Raw genomic sequence first — 758 nt, 5'->3', positions numbered from 1 at the left:
CACTGGTCTGGTTACGACGGCAACCGTTTTCCCAGATTACTAGCTTTGGAAATAAATTCGTTTGACCCACCAAAACTCAGTATTTTTCAAAGAAAATTTGTACACAACTGCTACAACATGTAAACAACATAATCAGGCCATTAAATCCTCAGTTTCTGCATTAAAATGGCCGAACAAAGCAGGGGCAAAATGGTCCAACTTGGCCTTTGCACTCAACGTGAGTTTCCAGCAGTTTTTCTTCAGCAAATCACTAACTTAAACACTAATCCGACATCATAAACTTCAGCAAGCACAGAATCAGCAACAACCCAAGAGTGGGAATTCATAGAGCCCATTTTTTCCCAACAATACAAGCTACTAAAGTGACGATTCTAGCTCAAATGCATAAATCAAACTCCAAAAGACAAGTTTAAGGTGATTGATTACTACCTACTTTGATGGCTGGTTAGGACAGAAGTTTCGGCCCCTTTGAAGCTTGAAGAACCGTGAAAGCTCCTCCCTTTTCCAGCTAAATGTGTTGTCCAAGACTTAGGCTAAGTGGTGCTAAATTTTTAGAAGATTTGGTGGTGATTTGCATGAGTTTTGGAAGAAGAAATGTTGAAGGTTTCGGTTGTCCCTTTTGCTGCTGCTATCCGGCCATGAAGCTTGAGGAAATGAAATGTGATTGCTGGTTCCTTTGCGTACATAAGACGCTTGATGTCTAATATATTAAATACGTCAAATCAATTACAACTAGTGCCCTACGCGCGCGTTTTGTG

The sequence above is a fragment of the Coffea eugenioides genome, chromosome 7, assembly GCF_003713205.1.
Source record: "Coffea eugenioides isolate CCC68of chromosome 7, Ceug_1.0, whole genome shotgun sequence".
NCBI classification, from domain to species: Eukaryota; Viridiplantae; Streptophyta; class Magnoliopsida; order Gentianales; family Rubiaceae; genus Coffea; species Coffea eugenioides.
Note: the sequence above shows the minus strand (reverse complement) of the source record.